Source organism: Callorhinus ursinus, unplaced genomic scaffold (assembly GCF_003265705.2).
Source record: "Callorhinus ursinus isolate GAN/ISIS: 27379988/994484 unplaced genomic scaffold, GSC_fseal_2.0 scaffold12, whole genome shotgun sequence".
NCBI lineage: Eukaryota > Metazoa > Chordata > Mammalia > Carnivora > Otariidae > Callorhinus > Callorhinus ursinus.
The window spans coordinates 34,105,286-34,126,443 of record NW_027397074.1 but is presented as its reverse complement, the minus strand read 5'-3'; the positions used below and the strand labels follow the sequence as shown (position 1 = coordinate 34,126,443).

At 36.3% G+C, this 21,158-nt stretch overlaps 2 long non-coding RNA genes across 2 annotated transcripts in view; both read left to right on the top strand.

The window, feature by feature from the left end:
• Nucleotides 1-21,158, top strand: part of LOC141373867 (uncharacterized) — a 420,551-nt gene that overhangs the window by 282,148 nt on the left and 117,245 nt on the right. The gene's annotated exons all lie outside the window — the stretch shown is intronic.
• LOC141373790 (uncharacterized) overlaps nucleotides 1-21,158 on the top strand; it is a 72,739-nt gene that overhangs the window by 36,829 nt on the left and 14,752 nt on the right. The gene's annotated exons all lie outside the window — the stretch shown is intronic.

Here is a 21,158-nt window from a genome sequence, read left to right as displayed (position 1 = left end):
CAGCCACTTCTCAAGGCTCATGTTTCAGTGTCACATATTGATTCATTCTGTTTGACATTTTGTCTCATGGGAAATAGTTTCATATATAGCATGGAAGAAAGTATTTTAGAAATAATTGTGCTATGACCAATTTCTTCTATCACCTACAATTTTGTATTGGATAATTGTTTCACCATTGTCTTTAAATGAGGTCATGTATATATGATTGATCTATACTGACCATACCTCAGTCTTTCAACAACAGTGTCATCAACAGAATATTTTGCAATGCTTTATATGCCATAGATATTTATTAGAAAACTAAACTGCTTTGGTTATAATGAGTAGACCAAGGAGACATATAAGAGAAGTCAAGAAACATTTTTGTTTTAAAATAAAAGAAACAAAACAAATGGTTAGCAACTGATTCCAAAGTAAAGCAATAAATGCATGGTTCTTAAATGGGCCAACAGATGCCTGTCTCCACTCAAGTTGCATATGACCTTATGAAGTAGTCAGGTCCAATTTTAAGTTTCTATGTCCACCTTTTTTCTTTAAGATTTTATTTATTTATTTGACAGAGAGAGACACAGTGAGAGAGGGAATACAAAGCAGGGGGATTGGGAGAGGGAGAAGCAGGCTTCCCGCTGAGCAGGGAGCCCGATGCGGGGCTCGATCCCAGCACCCTGGGATCATGACCTGAGCTGAAGGCAGACGCCCAATGACTGAGCCCCCCAGGCGCCCCTCACCTTTGTTCTTTCAAATGGATGAAACATTTGAGAAAAAATTTACAATGAAACAACGGCTTTCAATATCCAGTGAGCAAGAAAATCAATTTTAATTAACTCAACTCGAAGAGTTTCAACATAACCAACATTGACTGGGCATGTACTATATGACTGAGAAATACAAAGAGGAAGAAAGCATGATCCTCACCTCAAAGAACTTTAAGTTTAACGGGGGAACTAGGCAGAACCTGAGGCTATACAGAGGTACAGAAAAGGGGAAACTTTTATTTTTATGCAACGGGTAAGGTTTCTAAAAGAAAATGGCCAATGGTTGGACTCTGCAGATGGGCAGATCTTGAGAAATATTCTGAGCAGAGAGAATCATATGTGCAAAGGCATTTCCACAAAACTTGTTTCCTGACTCTTTGCTTTTATGAATAATAATTAATGATATTAAAGTAATCCTTTCAATTGTAATACAAATGTATCAACATGGTCTACCAACACGTGTGTATTTATAGTAAAAATACAATCCCAGTACAAAGTTAAAGAAAGTTTCCATCATTATAGCATATTTCTTTAATGAGGTAAAACTAACATATAATTGACCACCCTGAAGTGTACCATTTAGTGGCACACAGTGCATTCACGGTGCTTGGAACCATCAGCTCTGTTTCTCATTTCAAAGCCATTAGAGGAAAGATTAAAACTATCTGAATGATCGTATACTTCATAAAGTCTAAACTCATTATCATTCCATCTCTCCTAATAATTGATCCAAGCTAAAGAAAGTTACAGTTTCGTTAGAAATTAAATTAGCATTTTTATCTAAATTAAATCTGCATTTTTAGGACTCCATACCCTCAAATTGTTTCACACAATTCAACAATTCAATTTTTAGTTTGTTTTTCTAAAGATTTTAATTAATTATTTATTTATTTATTTATTATTTATTTATTTGAGAGAAAGTGGGTATGCACCTGGGCACATGTATGAGCAGGAGTGGGGGAAGGGCAGAGGGAGAGAATCTTCAGGCAAACTCCCAGCTGAGAGCTGAACCCCACGCAGTGTTTGATCATGGGACCCTAAGATCATGACCTGAGCTGAAGGCAGACACTTAACCAATTGAGCTACCCAGGCACCCCAATTCTCAGTTTTTAATACTGTTTTTAGGTATTATGTCCATATATCTTAGGTTATAAGGTGCATATTATTTATGGCATATACATATAATGGAGTATCATTCAACCTTAAAAGGGAAGGACTTCAGACATATGGTATAACACTGTTGAACCTTGAGGATATTACATTAAGTGAAATAAGCCAGGCACAAAAGGATGAATATTGTCTGATTCCACATATATGAGGTACTTAGAGTAATCAAATTCATAGAGATAGAAAGTAAAAGGGTGGTTGCCAGGGCCTGGGAGGAGGGGGAAGAGGAGATTTTGTTTCATGGCTATAGAGTTTCAGTTTAGGAAGATAAAAAAGTTCTAGAGATGCATGATGGTGATGGTTGTACAATAATATAAATGGACTTAATGAGACTGAATTGTACATATAAAAATGGTTGAAATGGCCAATTCTGTGTTATGTATATTTTACCACAATTTAGGAAATCAAAGTTAAAAAGAGCTTATCTAGATGATCTGAGGTAAGTTACCCCACTAAGAAGCACTGAATAAATAGACATTCCTACTGCCATGAGAAAAGACTAGGGTAAATGTCCTTATTGTGCTACAGACATAGCATCTTCATCGTTATATTTACGGCTCCAGGTCATTCCAAGCACAGAAAAATCCATGCAATTTATTTAATCATCAGGAACACATTATCTTTGTGATGAGGGTCGGCTCACATGGAGAAAGCCAGCTTCTTTTATGAGAGTTAAGCCTTCCATTTACTGGGACCTCCTGTTTTAAGACTGTCCTCATGAGCAAGAGATCAGTACATCCTAACCTGCTTTATCTTTCTTTGCCAATGTGAAAAAAAAAATGAACGACTGTAACAAAAATGTTTTGAAAACCAAGAACATTTCTTGCAGCATCTTCTAACTCAGAAAATTTTCTGAATGTGCACCGCTCCTGAGGAAGAGAACTCTTTCTGCTTTTAAAAATGAAAGCCACAACAAACATTTATGTATCCGACACATTCCATGTTATCTTAATGACTACTATTCCTGTTAGATTATGGTTATTGGAATACAAATACTCTTAAGAACTATCTTGTAAATTTGGGCATTTATAATATAGCTGGGCATCTGGAGAATTAACTAATTTAGAAGACATCCATTAGTAATTCAAGAAACTGAAGACATACAATAAGATAAAATAGTCTTTTAAACATTATGTTTACATTAAATTGCTCAAAGGAAAAATTATTTTTGTCATTGGTTTTTATCTGTAAAATGGATATTATCAAATAGTGTGCCATATTACAGGTACACAAATTACCTGAGTCAGGAATATTTTTTTAAATAGGTGTCTACTTTAAATCATCTTTAAATATATTTTTTAGAGTTTTTGGGAAGGATGCTGTGTTGAGCCTAAGTCCAGTTGAAAACTGTCTCAAATAAAAATATAAGATTCGATGAAGGTTATTTTTTTGTTGGTGATGACAGTGGTAAAAATTGGAGGAAGAAATAATGCCTTGTGTCAGGAGAAGCTCAGCTGTTCATACATTTTACTCTGTGGAGTTTCTGTCTGTTCTTGGGTTTCCCAGGGTTGCCACACCAGGATGCTTCTGTACACTGATGAAGAAGATCCGAGGGGAATATTTCCAAGCTGTTCTTTACCCCATCTTTGCCTTTCCAAATTAGGCCTCTGTCAAAATTTTCCCTTTTCCAGTAAGGTCACACCACTTTCTTTGGAAGGGACCGTAGATTGGTCTTTTATGCCTTCCTTTGGTCTGACTCCTCCTGCTTTATCTAGAGAAGCTTTCTTAAGGGGAGCCTGAGTCATTTCCCTAGACACACAAGGTAAGAACTTGGAATATCATTGCTCCCTTACCTTTGGCTCTGACTAAGCTCCCTGTTCTTTCAAAGGAAAAAAAAAAATCCACCTGCATTTTACCCCTTGTGATTATGGCATTTCTTTCTCTGCATCATAAGACTAACTGAAAGACTGGCTCCTATTACTCATTGCCCAGTCATACCATGCTGCCAAAATCTACCAGCCCACCTCACCCATGATCTCTTAATTTCTAAAGTAAATGAAGACTTAGGGATATTTATCTTACCTGGTGTCTCAGCATCATCTGATGATACTACGGGCAAATCATTCCTCCTTGAACTCTTTCCTCCTTTGGCTTTTTTTTTTTTTTTTTGACACCATGTCTTGTTTTTGTCCTATATTTTCCCTTCTGTTCATGAACTCTTCTTCTATCCATCCCATAAATGTTGGTGTACCCAAGGTTGCATTCCTCACCTCTTTACTCTTACACGTAGTGAGTTTTCTCTCCCCATTTCTGTAGCTTCTTGTAGCACCAATATGCTTTTGACACAAATCTGCATTTTTAGCTTGGGTTTCTCCCCAAAACCACCAAATCCACAGGCTCAGGTCCTTCCTGAGGATCTCCAGTTAAAGTCCCCAAAGCCCCTCACACTCAAACTTTTCAAAGCTGAACTACCCTTCTCTTTTCTCACATCTTCTTTCCCACCTTACATTCCAAGTCAGGAGTTAGGAGTTACTGTAAATGAGCTAAAGATGAGAAAGTCAGTAGAAGTTACTTATATGTAAAAAATTATGAGTTTTTTTGTCACAAGCATGCATTGTTTCTATAACAAACTAAACATATCCTTGATAAACTCATACTTCTCAGCTCTCAATTTCATATCCAGATAAAATAAGACCTTAAATTTTCATTTGATATCCTGCCTGCAAGTTCCAGATTAGGGTAATTGATTTATATGTTTTTCTAAGCAGTAAGCATTTTGCATTTCAATGAGGCTATGATAGGAAATAATTCAATAAATATGGTCTGTGCATGAGTTTTCCTATCTGTTTGTTGACAATAAACTGAAGTCATGGTCGGGCACTGACACATGGACATTGGTAGAAAGTTTAGATATAAATCAGTCTCAGGAAAAGGTTTTTATGCCTGAATTTTAAGTAGCAGAGCTTTATGTCTGGAAAGTATTTTGTTTAACAGAGACAGCACCAAATACAATCAAGTGAAATGGTGAATGTTTATTTATGCTCACAGTGTTGAATAGGTCATGACTATTTTATGTCTTATATACCTTTTTCTTCACACGTTAGGCAAATGTTTACCAGAATGTGAACAGCACACCAGGCGATGTTTTGACCTGTGGAAAGCATTACTTCATCCTGTAAGGTCTCAAGTATGTTTTAAACTATGAGTTGACCCTTGGCCTGTGAAACCAGTGAATTGTTCAGAATCTTCATCCTAAATGTATTCCTACAGAGACTGAGCAGGCACTGGAAAGGGAAGGTCAGATTAATAAACAATTCAAGACAGACTGGCACATTAATGTTAAGGTCTCTCATCATCACATTTTCATTTTTGTATGCATTTGTGTTTTGGAAGCTATCTTTAGACTCTGAACTTAATATGGTCTGGGTGTGAACAGTGGATATGTGCAGCAAGGAATGTGGAAAAAATTCTCACCAAACAAGTGTAGCAGTTTTATTCAGAATTAGCTAAAGGGCACAACACTGTAAAAGAGAAAATGAACCACTCCTGTGCTGTCACCAACAATGAGGAAAATGGCTCCAGGCAATAGCAGGACAGTCCGTTTGAACTTGAGAAGCTCAGGAGGATCTTGTTTGTCCTGCTAGTTCTAAAGAACTACTTATTCTCAAATAATTCCAGTAAGGCACAAAGAAAAAAAATTAATCAAATGTTTTAAATATCTCTCTTTATATTATTTTATATTACATCACATCCAAAATACGACATTGTTTTTTAAATAGATCTTGATATGTGCTTTATCTTCCTATTTAAAATAGATTATCTTTATAACCTAGTACTGCAAATAAGGCAATACATGCTATGAAGTTAAAGTTGTTTTGAAAAATGATATATCTGTTGTTATAAGAAATTAAGGCAGGGAAATTTAACGTGGTCACAACATTCTTATCTTATTTGTATCTTTGCATTCCTACCAGCAATGTATGGGTTATTCCACATCCTCACCAGCATTTAATATCATCAGTAATTTTTATTTTAGCCATTTTAACTTGTGCAGAAGTAACTCACTATAGTTTTAATTTGCATTTCCCCAGTGGTTAATGATGTTGAACATTTTTTCATGTGTTTTTTTGCCTTCCAAATATTCTCTCTGCCCAAGTGTCTGGTAGTTTGTTTTTGTTTTATTTTTTTAACCATGTTTTAATAGGGTTGTTTTCTTACTGTGGTATTTTGAGAGTTCCTTTTTTTTTTTTTTTTTAAATCTGGGGCAAGTCCTTGTCAAATACGTGATTTTCAAATATTTTTCTGTGTTGGGAGCTTGTCCTTTCATTCTCTTAGATAACTGATTTGTGACAAAGATTCAAAGGCAATGTACTAAAGACCATTTTCTCAACAAATAGTCCTGGAATAAATGGACATCCATATAGAGAAATGAACTTAGATTCCTATCTCATCCCATACACAAAAGTTTACTCCAAAGACATCATAGACCTAACTTCCAAAATGAAACTATAAATATCTTGAAGACAACAATGAAGAAAATGTGTGTGATCTCACATTAGGCAAAGATTTCTTAGATGAGACACTAAAAGCATACTCCCTAAAAGAAAACTGACAAACTGGATCTGATCAAAATTTTACAAGTCTGCTCTTCTAAAGACAAACACTATTTAAAAAAATAAAAGTACGAGAAGCTGACAAGAGAAGGAATCAGCGAAGGAGTCTACAAACAAATGGCTAATGCAATAGGAAAACTCAGAACAGTATCCTGGAAATGAAGTAAAGAGATGGTGTTAAGAAGGAAGGTGTCGGGGCGCCTGGGTGGCTCAGTCGTTAACGCGTCTGCCTTCGGCTCGGGTCATGGTTCCGGGGTCCTGGGATCGAGCCCCGCGTCGGGCTCCCCGCTCTGCGGGGAGCCTGCTCCTGCCTCTGTCTGTCTGTCTCTCTCTCTCTCTGATAAATAAATGAAAATCTGTTTAAAAAAAAAAGAAGGAAGGAGTCATCCACTGGGTCAAATCTGCTAAGGGAGAGTGACTATTTTAGTTTGAATCAAGAAGTAACAGGGACAAATGTCCCCAGATTCTACCAGCTCTGGTCCGTTTTTGTCCCAGTCATGACTCAGCCAATCCACCAAGGGAGGATCCACAGTGGCATCACTGGCCCATTATCTGGTGAGATGAACTTATGCTTGGTGCTGTCAGCTTTGTGCCTGGTACACAAGGGGCTGAATTCAGGCTTATGGGCACTTTAACTTCAGTCATTATTTTATCTGCATTCAGTCATTCACTCCACTCAGTAACTCAGTCAGGATTTACTGAGAGCCTTCTCTGTGTTCAACATTGAGCACATACTGATGATGGGTATACGCTAGTGATTTAAGGCAGGCCCAGTATCTGATATGACAGAATTTATAGAATGGAGGAGATGAAAAGCATGAATCAAAGGAGTCACACTGGGTAAAGCTATGATGTTTCTTTCCACTACACAGTAACAATGACAAGTTGATTGTTGATCCTACTATTATGAGGCATTATTAATTGTAGCATTATGAGGACTATGTCTGGAATAACTGTTTGGCCATCAGTGGTTTGTTTGTATCAATTAGCACCTCATACTCTAAATGTGACCCTGGGTACAGATGTTTTAACTCATCTTTATGTTTCTAACAGATTTCTTTATACTTCTCCAAACTAAAGTTGCCATCCACCTTAATTCCATTCTCATACCTAAATATCTCCCCTCTTTCCACTTGATTCCTTTTTATTTTATTTTTTAAAGATTTTATTTATTTATTTGACAGAGAGAGATGCAGCAAGAGAGGGAACACAAGCAAGGGGAGTGGGAGAGGGAGAAGCAGGCTTCCCGCTGAGCAGGGAGCCCGATGTGGGGCTCCATCCCAGGACTCAGGGATCATGACGTGAGCCGAAGGCAGACGCTTAATGACTGAGTCACCCAGGCACCCCATCTACTTGATTCCTTTTTAAAATGAATTAGCCAAATATAAATATAAGGACTAGAAAAACACTAATCATGATTAACTGGGATGAATCTGAAACATATGTAGAATACAAATAGTCATAGGTTTTGCCACTTGGGAAATTGATTATTAAAAACAAATATTGGCAATAGAGGTGGAAAATAAAGATATGTTATAAAAAATAACACATTCTATTTCTGCAAGTATATCCTCATAGAGGTATATTTTTATTACTAGAAATTGCATTTTTTACCGTGACCGTTTTCTGCAGATGAAAGAGAATATATAACATAGAAGTTAAGAATACAGATTCTGCAACTAGATGCTTAGGCTTCTAGACTGTCTACCTTCCATTTATGTTGACATGAGCAAGTTAACCTCTCTAGGCCTCAGTTTCCTTATCTATATAGAACATACAGTATTTGTGCTTACTTTAAAAAAGTTATTATGAAGGTTAAATCAGCTAATACATAAAGAGCATTAGAAGAGTTGCTAGCAGATAGTAAGTTCATTATATATATATAGAGAGAGAGACGAGGCTCTGGGGTTAGACAAGTAGGTTCAAGGTCTGATTTTACCACTTAGTATTTGTATGACCTTGGGTAGTTAATTAACCTCTTCATGCCTATTAGCAAAAACAAGACATAATAATAGCATTCATTCCTCATGGAGTTGCCATGAAAGAGTGCATATGAAGCAATTAGCACATGCAATTAATACTAGCTCTTCTTTTAGGATTGATGGTGATGTATTTCCAAAAATGTAGATGGAACCATGTAAATGGAACACAATTATTTATGATCTATTCCAAAATAAAATAAGAAAAATAAGAAAAAAGGGGAGGGGGGAAGAAAAATATATCTAAATTTGCCTGGATTCTAGCAACTCTGAGTGAGTCTGGTCACTCAGAGACTTTTCCACAGATAGTAACTTAAATCTATGTTAAAAAGAACGTAGAAAAAAAGTTACCTGAATGTTTTTAAAGTTATGGGAGTGAATGGCTTGTCATTAATTGGAGATCTATTCCATGATTTACTTGCTGTGAAGATCAATTTATCAATGAAAGAAAGCTAACTCCTTCGCCATTTCTGACAGAGTGGCTGTAAGTAATAACTGCATACGAACAGGTGGTCCAGACAGTTGTTCAGTGAACATAAGTAGGGAGATAGAAAAAAAAAAATACACTTCTTTGATGCTCTGGGGTGAGCTTGTAAGAGAACTGTAGATAACCCAGAAACCACTGCAGCCTCCATACCAACTGGCAGGCAGCCATAGGAAAAGAGCAAAGACTGGGGCCATTGAGCATTTCCAGGACTGGGTTACAAGTAGCTACAGGCACCATCAATAGCAACCGCAACAACAATCAAAGGACAATCTACATGCATGAAGAGCATGGAAAGGTCTGTTATGACCACATTCATCTTTTCATCACCTGTGACACCTGCTTGTGTAGATGATATTCATCATCAACAGTACCACCTTTTCAACTGACACAACACTATCTTCCTGGAGAGACTTAAACATTTTTTAACCAAAGTAATTAAACTACTTTCCCTATGTAAACCCAATTTCATTATGCCAAGGGAAGAAATACAGGCTTTTTCACATTTTATCTTCCATGGTGATTTTTTTTTTACATCTATTATAAAACTAACAAGTGGAGGGAAGATCAGATGGACTAAAATTCTATTTTAATTATAAAGTCATTTTTGAAAAATACGACCTCTATTAGTAAGTTGACAATAGAAAAATATGAGGAAGTATTTAAATTAAGGAAGTTAAGACTTTTTAATTCACACTTAGAAGTTTCCTGAGATACCACGGCAACCTCTCTCCTCAAAATAAGGTTAATTTTACCCTGATAAGAGGATGTGATTGTGCTTACGATAATATGCTTTCACACTGAAAATTCCCCTGAAGATAAAGAAGATCAAGTACTCTTGAGTTGGACCAAGTGAGGACAAAAACTATATTTGGATTTTGATCTTCAGTCATTGCCTTGACTATAATTTAAGTGAGCAAAATGTTTTATGTAAGTGGAAATAAAAAATCTTTAACTTAATGTTCCATAATATTTACTAATTAAGAGTCAAAGACAGAAGTTTCTGTTTTTTTGCGTAAGAGAGTAATAGTAGATACAAATATATAACTTTTAGTAAAAATTCTTACATATCTCTTTCCTTACAATTCTTAGTATTTCATTGTCAGGGCTTTATTATTTGTCAGATGATGGCTATTACTTCTTACGAGAATTTACTCTTAAAATGAAGTTTTGTTTTGTTTTTTTTGTTTTTTTAGTTTATAATGACCATTAAAGGTTACAGATTAAACGTGCTTAATTCTTATAAGCCAGCGCACAACCATACAGCCAAGAGTTAAGTAGAGAGCTGAGTAATTTTCTAGTTAAAATCAGTAAATGTAGTCACAATCTACTTCTACTACCAGGGACCCAAAACATTCTTTATAGGCATGGTAAATTATCTGCGAAGTATTCTCTTTCTCTATTTCGGGACAATGTCACATTAACAACTCCAGTGTCACATTTACTTTACCAATTCTTTTATAATGCACAAGGATCAGTAAATTCCAAGTGGGAAATAACCAGACCAATGTAGCTTTATAGCTAAGGTTAAAAAGTCAGTGTCCAAGTAAAATATGAAGGTTTCTGGACTCTCACAAACTTCTGAACTTTGCAGCCTGCCAAAGTTAGTTAAATTTTAATTGAAGTGTAAATATTATTTATCTTAAAATGAAAAGGAGAATTAATCCCAATTGTTGAAAGCAGGTAGAAAGTATCCTACGTAATGTTTTATTAGATATATATCAATGGGGAACAAATACTGTTCTGCCTGATAATTTCAAATACCCCATGACTTTTACTTCCTAATGGTATTATGCAGTGGTCTAACAGGTAGTTCTTAAAACTTGGTGGTGAAAAGGTCATGGCGCTAACAAGATTAGATTCATAGCCAATCATCTTCAAAAATGTGTATGAAGAGTAAGGGAAACAGAAAGTCTGTGCACTGCAAAAAAAAAAAAAAAAGTTTCTAGCTCTCTAAAACCCTGTGAGCTGAAAGGTGATAATCAAAGCATCAAAAAATAAAATGTCTGCAAAACTGGGTTTTGTGTGAAATACTTACATTAGTCAGTTACATTAGCAGAATCCTGTGTTAAGGTGGTGTAAGAGAGGATATGAGTGTGCACAATGGTTTTGTTAGAAACAGCATAATCTACCAGAGATATGAATCCCACGGTTGAATTTCACACCATCTAACCAATTCTTCCTTTCCCAGGCACTGAGAAATATTTCCTATCAGTCCAATAGACTTCCTTACTGATTTAGGGCTTTGTATTCATTCAACGCATTGGGATGGAACCATTAATCTAATAAATAAATAAAATAAATAAATAAATAAATAAATAAATAAATAAATAAATAAAATGAATGAATGAATGAAATGGATGGTACTGGACTTTTAGCATATTTAGAAACAGCCCTTTTCTAAAGCCTAGAAATGAAAATAAAAATACTAATGTCACCTTGCTTAGTGCTACCCTTTGAATTCAATTCCAGTCTCAAGTGCCTCTTGTTCTTCTCTTTCTCCAAGAGTGTTAAGTCTTTTTGGAAGAACAGAGACCATTAAATGTATAATATTTGTTCCAGGTAGCAAGGTAAGCGTTCAGATTAATAGATATTGTGTATTATCCAATCTCTAGTCATTGTGTGATTGCTCTAGTCCACAGTGCTTTTCTATTTTCACAGAATAAGTATTCTATCACTCTTGAGTATCAGAGGAATAAAAAGTTTTCCTAATCCGTAGCATATTAAATAAGTGAAGCAAATGAAAGTTATAACAGAGACTGAAAAAAGTATGTTTAGAATTGATTCAAAATAAGAGCATAACATATCAAAATTTGTGGTACGTAGACAAAACTGTACTAAGAGGAAAATTTATCATCTTAAATGTATTTATTAAAAAATTAGATTTAAAATAAAAGAACCAAGGAATCATTCCAACAATCTAAAACAAGAACAAAAATAAATCCAAGAAAGGAATCAAGTAAGGTAAATATAACAATAAATAAAGCAAATTAAAATGATGAATTGACATGGTTCAAAAATAAAAAAAAACATTAAAAGGTCATATGAAATGGATAAACCTTTGAAAATTTCGATTAAGAAAAATAAGGCACAGATTTAAAAAATAAGACTACATAAGATCGTATCTACAAGATTTAAACATTACTAAAATTGGCAAAAGGAGACCTGGAAAACCTAAGACAAAACAGTAGTAACAGACATTGAAATGGTAATGAAATAATGACTTGACCTCTACTAGTCCTCACCAACAGCTCCAGACCCAGGTTATTTTATGAGTAAGTATTAACAAATCTTTGCAAAACAGGGCATTTCTGTTTTAAAAAGGCAGACTGTAGATTCAAAATAATAAAATGTTAATACATTAAATCCAACAATGTACTGTAAAAAAATACAGCATGACCAAGTAGGGCTTTATCTTGGGAATGCAAAAATAGCCTCACATTCAATGGAATGTACTATATTAATATATTAAAGGAGGAAAAACCATTTGATCATCTTACTTGATTTTGAAAATGCATTCTAAATGAATTCAAGATGTTTATAACAATTTTTAAAAGCTTTGGTAAAATAAAAAATATGTCAAGTAATTTCCTCAACTTTATGAAAGGATCTACCAAAGTCCTGCGTCAAGCATTATCCTCAGTGATAAACTATTAGAAGCAGGCCCATATGGACAAGAAGAAGAAAAGTGCTCAGCCTTCAAATTGAGGTCCCAGCCAATGTAATAAAACAAGGAAAACAAATATTGGAAAGGAAGTTATAAAACTGTGACAATATACAGATAATATCAACATTTGTATGGAAATCTCAATGGGGTAAATAAGGGAATTTAATCAAGATGGCCAAATACAAACTCATCATATAATAACCTTCAGCCTTTATTCATATCTGTAGGCCAATTAGGAATTAAAATAGAACAAGAGGTCTATTTATAATAGTAATAATCACATCAAATACTTAGGAATAATCCTAGCAAGACTTCACTGGAAGGTAGAAAAGAAAACCTAAATAAATGGGGAAAAAATACTTTGTTCATAAATGAGAAGGTTTAATATTTTAATGATGTCTGTTCTCATTTTAATATTAAATTTAATATTAAAACCAAAATATTAGTTTAGTACCATACTAGTAAAAAAAATATAATTTTTTTGTGGAAATTTTAAAACCTGTTCTAAAATCCACAAAGAAGAGTGAATATTTAAAAATAAATGGACAGCACATACACTCAAATTAGAATGACACCGAGAGGATGAGCATGGCCTCTGTGCAAAAATAACCAAGATAAATCTATAAAAGAAAATGAAGGGATGGCCTTGCCTATTACATATGAAACATAGAATTCTAGTAATAAAAACATTGTATTAGTGCGACGGGAGTGGATAAAAGAGATCATGGGATAAGAGTCTAAAAAATAGATAAAAGCATATGCTAATTTAATGATTAAAGTGGCATATGAGATAAATGGGGTAAGAGGTAGTTTTTTTTTTTAAGATTTATTTTAGAGAGAGAAAAAGAGAGAGAGAGATTGACCATGTGTGCATGTGAGGAGAGAGGGGCAGAGGGAGAGAATCTTCAAGCAGACTCCCCACTGAGGGCAGAGCCCCACATGGAGCTTGATCTCATGATACGTGAGACCATGATCAGAGCCCAAACCAAGAGTTGGTAGTTTAACCAACTGAGCCACCCAGGAGCCCCAGGGGTACATTTTTTTAATACAAGTTCTTGGGAGAATTACTTACTCATTTAGAAAGATACAGTTAGCTCAACTCTCATATTCATAAAGACAACTTTCAGATGATTATAATCGAAGTGTAATATTATGAGAGTATTACATTATATTATATATTTTTTTCATGTTGGGATCTTGAACGTATTCTTAAACAAAAGATTTCTAACAACAAAGAACTGGAAGTAAACTCAATATCTATGTACAGAGGGACTCCTAATCTGTGGAATGGAATATAAGGCAGCAGTTTAAAGGAAAGAGGCACTAATAGGGGAAAAAATCAGGTTTTGGTATCATGGTAGTTATATGATGATACAATTTTTATAAAAAATTTTTATCATCATTTTTACAACTGCATAAAACAAAGTCTAAGGTACCCATATTAATTTGATGGCAATGGTTGGCTGTGCAGAGGGGGATTAAATTTAGGATTACTGTTATAGGTGCATTAGCCTTGTAGATAATACTTAATTTTAAAGAAGGATGTATAAAAATAGATAAATTACAGGTAGATATATAAGTAAAAAAAAACATTGTGGGGAAAAGGTAATAAATCAATTTTACAATTTCAACAAAGGAAATGACAAATATAAAGATCAAATGTTATTAGAAATAGAACAGCTTTCTGATTTGACAACTATGGGAAAGAATGAGTTTGTTTTACCAATTTAGCTGGAATCCCACAGACTCAGTTTTAATTTATTCTGTGTTTTATTTTATTTTATTTTTAAGATTTATTTATTTGACAGAGAAAGAGACAGCAAGAGAAGGAACACAAGCAGGGGAGTGGGAGAGGGAGAAGCAGGCCTCCCACTGAGCAAGGAGTCGGATGCAGAGCTTGATACCAGCACCCCAGGATCATGACCTGAGCCAAAGGCAGATGCTTAATGACTGAGCCACCCAGGCGCCCCTATTTTATTTTATTTTTTATTTATTTATTTGACAGAGAGAGAGACAGCGAGAGAGGGAACACAAGCAGGGGGAGTGGGAGAGGGAGAAGCAGGCTTCCCACTGAGCAGGGAGCCCAATGTGGGGCTCGATCCCAAGACCCTGGGATCATGACCTGAGCCGAAGGCAGATGCTTAAAAACTGAGCCACCGAGGAGCCATTATTCTATGTTTTAGTAAAATAAAATATTTTCAAAGTATTTCAAAGGATAAATTATTTCATTTCAAATTAGTTAAAGAAGCATAATATATGGTGCAAATCAAAATATTTAAACCGTGCTATTTCTGTGTTATTACAAGAGGCAAACTTTTTATCCAAATGTTCTTCTTTGCTTAAATGCATAATGTTAACCCAGGGCCCATATTATTTTAAGTGTATTTAGTGCCTAAATAAGTTCTAGGAATTTGCTCAAAATTAGCCAATGTTGACCATGCGGGATTCAAAAGCAGTATTAACCAAAGGTCACTGAAATGGCCCTAAGAAAACAATTTTCCTAAAAGTAAACACATAGACCAATCTTGTGCATATTTTTAGAACTACATGCTCTTTTTTTTCACTGTTGCTGATCATTTTGTGGATGTTTTAGCTCTACCAGGAATCCTATTTTGATCGCCTCATGCCCAAAAAAGATAGAAATGAGGAAAAATAGAAAATAAAAAGTAGTTATGACTCAGAGTTAAATTTTATTAAAATTAATGCCATTAAAGATTTTTTGGAAGATAGCTAATCCTGCTGAGTTAGTGAGAAGGGTCTTCCTTCACATTGCTATTGGGAGAGCAATTTAACAGTGTGGGTCAAGAACTCTGACAGACATTCAAATAACTGCTCAAAGTGGATCTATGTCTAGGGATTTATCCTAAAAAAAAAAAAATAGCAGCCAGAAGATTAATATCCTATGATATTCATTATACCATCATTTACAACATCATAGGCAAACTAAAATTCCAGCAACAGGGCCAAGCAATAGGGTACTTCTGGTTAAACAAACTGTATGACACATCTGTGTCGAATTATTATCTATTCAATAACATGTTTTTGAAGATGCATTCATGACATGGGAAGATGTTTATGCTTAGTGAAAAAGACGAGATACAGGATTCTATTTATAATAATGAATGAGCGCCCATATTTATATATAAATACCTGCATATATCTGCCTACTACCTACTTACCTACCAACCTCTAATTGAAAAGAAAGAAATAGTTGTCAAGTGACTCCTGAGATAAAACAATGTACCTTCACTTTCCCTACCCTATGTCAGTGCTTCAGTCTAATTTGGTTCTTTGACAGTAGGTATTGCAAAAGTGAAAAATCTCTTTATTGTGTAAAGTGAAAAATAAGACAACAATTAACAATAGCCCAATCATTTCTCCTCTAATTTCCCATCCTTGGTTCCCAGTGGAAGATTCTTTAAATCAGCATATTCCTCTTTGAGTGCATGTGCAGGGAATCCTCTTGTTCAAAGACTTGACTGCTGCTGTACTTTGATTTTCCATTTTTTTTTTTGCTTATTCTTGAGAAGGTGTGTGTACTCTGAGTCCCTAAAGCACAACCTGACACTGTCCGACAGAAGGTGGTACTGAAGTCTGTGAGATGAAGGTCACCTTGAAAAGCAGATTGTTACCTCTCCGCTCCTCAGTCTGAAAGGTAGAGAGAGAGGAGAAGGAAGAAAATATGTTGACACTTAACAAGAAACTGGGGCTCAAATGATGTGAATGACAAAGATATTTGCTGCTGTGTTCTTGTCATCGACTGGGGCTCGGCTGGCACTGTGGCAGGGCCAGAAGGCTCATCAGCAATGTCACTGCCACCACCGTCACCACCCACTCCAGCTTCTGCTAATGAGAACGAGACTAGTTTCTCAATGGGCCCTCTCCTTCAAGGCTACTACTTCCTAAGCGGGGCAGACCTGTATCTTTTTTTCGCTCAACTGCTTAGGGAGGTTAAGATTTGGCAATAGTAGAAATCTAAGTATTTCTCTGTCCCTACTGTTCTGAACACTATATCATTTTTTTGTGATCACTTCTAACTTTTAAACCAAAATATGCTGATTACCATGTGAACTGTGACTATCAGCAGGACCTCTGCTTCTGCTTCTCTTTTTTCTACGTGGAGCTGGCTACCAATTTTATTTAACCTCATTTCAGAGGTTAAAAAAACCACAAATAGAACTTAAAAAAAAAATCTGCTTTAGGGATAGACCAACATATATGTAACATTTAAGTTTTCGAATTGTGGGTAAGCATTATTTTTTTTTGCATTTTTTAAAATTTTATTATGTTATGTTGATGACCATACATTCCATCATCAGTCTTTGATGTAGTTTCCATGATTCATTGTTTGCCTATAATACCCAGTGCTCCATGCAGTATGTGCCCTCTTTAATACCCATCACCAAGCTAACCCATCCCCCCCACCCCTCCCCTCTAGAACCCTCAGTTTGTTTCTCAGAGTCCATAGTCTCTCATGGTTTGTCTCCCCCTCTGATTTCCCCCCCTTCATTCTTCCCTGCCTGCTATCTTTTTTTTTAAATTTAGTTTTCAAAGTTTTTTTATAATGAGTATTACTTGTATACTAAAAGAGAGAAAGAGATATGCATTGTGGGTCATATCTGACCTTGTCTAAGCTGTTCTAACTACATTTGAACCAAATCAAATTTACTGAAAGGAAAAACATACATAAGATGAACAACAACAAAATACTGTTGGTAATTTACCTCTCTGTGGTTATTTCTGTACTGTTTTTCACAATATAAATGTCACCAAATTTTGTACCTTCTGGTCTTTCAGGTTTTGGCTCATACCTTGTGAAATTACCTTAAGGTCCTCCTTCCATCTTCCTACTAATCTAGCAGAAATCACCTTGTACATTTCTTCCATAACTCCATCAAATCTGTAATTATTTTGTTTACTTGCTTGTTTTCTGTCTCCTTACACCTGTAATGTAGCTTCCTGTGGAGCACACAGGCTGTGTGTCCTTTTTTTAGAATACTGCCTCATATAGGAGAGTACTCAACTGATAGTTACAGACTCAATGACTAAATAAATTATATAGCATTTTTATAGTTTATCTAGTTTTTATTTTATAACCAGACATCAGGATAGCTCCCAAGATGATGATGAGGTGATTAATTCATACTCCAGTGATATCAAATAGCTATCAACTTTGTTTTTATTTCACACATGAACCATCACTTTTCCTGACAATAAAAAAATAAGTTTTGGATCACATTGTTTTCACATAATTTTAAATTTCTGCATGCAACACTATTTCCAGCTCCAGCTGGAATGGAACTGAAAGTACTGAAATATGAGAAAAGCTATTCCTGTACAATGTCCAATCTGACTTTGCAAACTAAGTATGTTTGGAAAAGTTGTGGAGAATATAAAAGAGATCTTAGATGCTAAGGCCACAAATATCTTGGGCCTCGTCTCAAAAACTGACCCCAAAAAGTCACTTAGTATTTCTGCCTTTCATACTGCACAAAATGCATTGCACATGCTCTGTTTCAAAATAAATGATCAAAGTAGTGACAAAACAAACCATTACATATAGAGCTTTCTATGTGCCAGGCACTATTGTAAATGCTTTGTGTATATTATTAGCTCCTGTAATCTTCTGCACAACTGTATCAGATAGGAATCATCATTCTTAATTTACTGATGTGGAAACTGAGGCACAGAGTGAGCACATGAGGTGGCAAGAAACCTTCAGCGCCGCCCCTCTGAATTTCCTTCATCAAATGCCACGCTTTTTTAAAATTTTTTTAGATTTTTATTTTATTTATATGACAGAGAGAATGCAAGAGAGGGAACACCAGCAGGGGCAGGGGGAGAGGGGGAAGCAGGCTTCCCGCGGAGCAGGGAGCCCGATGCGGGGCTTGATCCCAGGACCCTGGGATCATGACCTGAGCCGAAGACAGACGCTTAACGACTGAGCCACCCAGGCGCCACTGCCATGCTTCACGTTAGAAAGCAGTTTTTTTTATTTTCCTCTCCACAGTGACTGTTGGCTGGCCCCGGGTCATGCGGCTCAGCAGAGCTGGGAATGAAACACAGCCTGGCAACAGAGCTTTGCTCCTTGCTCTCTCTGTCATAATGCTTCTCTAAAGACCTGTAATGATGGAGATGAACTAGAGGAGCTCAGGCTGCTGTCATTTACACACAGGAACCAGTGGTATAGATGGGAAGGACATTAGAGTGGGATTTAAAAGTCTTGTGATGAAATTCTGAGCTCTGTTCCTGAACCTGTTACTCACATAGCTCTTGTTTCTGCAAACCCTCCACACAACACAACATGTTGTGTTTTGTGAGCAGGAGCTAATTAAATGGGAGGTATGTGCTGAACAGTTCTGGAAGCCTGAAAGAATGACTATTGTACTCTGAACTGTGGCTGCCTGTTTATAGACCTCTTTATTCCCTCTGTAAATAATGAAGCTCATGAAATTATTTAAGCAAGTGAGGGGCATCAAATATGCAGTATGGTGATCGTAGGTGCAAAATGGAGTCTCTTCCTATGTCTTTTACCCTTCGATATTTAAGCTGATGAGTCTTTCAAGTGTGCTCAGGAACCAAACCCCGAGCAGGCTCTGTAGAGAGGAGGAGGAAAGGGAATGGTCATTGTTCTCACAAGTCATGGACAGCAAAGGAGATAAGACCAAAACCAAAGCAGATCATGATACATCCTGTGAAAAGAAAAAGATTCAGTGAACTCCAAGGAAGAAGGAGTACTTTTGGGTTGGGAGATTAGAAAAGAAGACTTCCAATATATGAACATTAGCAAAAAAGCAGAACAACATATACAAAAAATAATTAAATTCTGAGTCAGTTTGAGCCTTTCATCAAACATCTACTCTTTTCGAGGCACTGTGCTGACTGTGGAACCAAGGCGAGGAAGACAGAGCTTAGAGTCTGGGGGAGGTGGTCTGAGTTCTCTCTGCAGAACAGCACAATGCCAGACGGACATCCATCCCTAATAACTGTACTCCACGGAGGTGGAGTAAAAAAGGAAGTAAGTATAATGTTATATGTGAATATTGATGAGGAAACATTTAATTCTGCCTGTGGGAGACAGAGTCCAGGGAGCGCTACAAAAAGGGATGGCTGAGGAGTCTCAAATGAAGCTTAAGTAGGTAATTTCCAAGGAGATAGGAAGGGAAGGGAAAGATAGTTCAAAGGACACAACATGACCACTGATTCTGGATGTTTCTCCAGTCGTGCTTTTAAGGAATCACAAAACTGGGGACATGGTGGGGTGGAGAGGTAAACTCCCAGTTCTCTTGTTTTCTTTCAGAACATAGCTGCTCTCCCCTTTTGCTTTAAAATTTTTTTAACTACTTGGCTAGACACCAGGATCTTCTATTTGAGCACTGATCACATCAGCAGCTAAACTAGCTTAGTTTCCCATGTCAGTCTCTGCTTCCCATGCCTAGAGGATGTCCCAGAAGGTTGGGGCTGGAAAAGGGGGGAAAGGATGCTTTTAAGCAAAGGAGGAGCAGTTCAAAGTGGCTGAAGGGGATAAGAGAGGAAAACAGTGAATTAAGTTTTAAGGAGTTTGTATTAAAAAACATTTCAGGGCGCCTGGGTGGCTCAGTTGGTTGGGCCACTGCCTTTGGCTCGGGTCATGGTCCTGGAGTCCTGGGATCGAGTCCCGCGTCAGGCTCCCGGCTCAGCAGGGAGCCTACTTCTCCCTCTGACCCTCTCCCCTCTCATGCTGTTTCTCTCTCTCTCTCAAATAAATAAATAAATAAATAAAATCTTAAAAAAAAAACATTTCAAACACAAAAGTACATAGAATAGTCTAACTCCTTTTTATTGCCTCCTGTATTATTTTGAAATAAATTTGAAACCACACATCATTTCATCCTTAAGTATTTTAATATGTATCTCTAAGGGCAAAAGGACTCATTGTAACAACAACAGTGAAAAACCAAAGTAATTAACATGCTTATAAAATTTATATATGAACCAACTTTGGAACATTTTTGAGACTGAGGAGCTTATAAAACATCAAGTTTTGATGTACTGAGGAGATATCAGAGCTAGAAATGAAGGATGTTAGTGTCATCAACATGTGGGAGATGGAGAGGTTTAGGAAACAGGAGGCAAACAGGAGGTAAACAAGAGATGAATGCATGAAGGACAACATTTGAATAAAGGCCATAGACATGAGGAGTTTGAAGAACATGAGATCCGGAAGGGCTGGAGAATCAAGAAGTCTCTCCACCTGTGGACACAATGAGACAGGCTGGGCCTGGAAAGAGGCTAGAACAGAAGCAGGTGGTGAGAATGGTGGTGGTAATTCATCTGAGGGAAATGGTAGGAGAGATTCAGTGGAGCCTGACTGGTACCAACACTCACCTCACAGGATGGTAGGGAAATGAGATCATCTAGAGAGGGACTACAATTCAAGATTTCCAGGATTTAAATTTCATTCACTGTTTCAATAAATGTTGGTTGAATATGGAGACCACACGAGGAGCTAGGGATACAAAAATATGACATCAGATTTCCACTCACAAGTAGATGTAGGTCTACTGTGGGAGG